Below are 448 nucleotides of genomic sequence, written 5' to 3'. Positions count from 1 at the left end.
TCCAAGAGATTACCCTCAATTTCTTCGAAACTAACCATGTTCAGTCTGAAGGAGACTCAATTCATAGTACCATAGAAAGAGCAATCAACCAAGTGTCGGAAATTGCTTTACCATTTCAGGTTGTGAGTATCATCAGCATGGCTAGAAAACGTCCAAAGCCATATACTGTAATTCCTACAAAATCAGCCGATATCAAAGATTGGAAGACATTAAGCCAAAAGAAAGGAATACTTAGAGTGCGTTATGCTGAGTCCGGCAAAAACATTGACTGGACTAAGTTTATGCAAGTTCAGGTAAAAAAGAATGAACCACAAACAGTAAGATAGATGTGTATAAGAGACAGTTATATAAGTTGGTTGATCTAGTAACTAGGCAGGATAACAGGGATGACAGCTATGGCCTATTTAGTAGACCTACCCTAGGTCTATAAATAGGCCTGGGCCTAGAC

The sequence above is a fragment of the Anneissia japonica genome, unplaced genomic scaffold, assembly GCF_011630105.1.
Source record: "Anneissia japonica isolate Jap-2015-1 unplaced genomic scaffold, ASM1163010v1 scaffold13852_len218977_cov144, whole genome shotgun sequence".
In the NCBI taxonomy this organism is placed as follows: domain Eukaryota; kingdom Metazoa; phylum Echinodermata; class Crinoidea; order Comatulida; family Comatulidae; genus Anneissia; species Anneissia japonica.
This window is presented reverse-complemented; position numbering follows the sequence as displayed.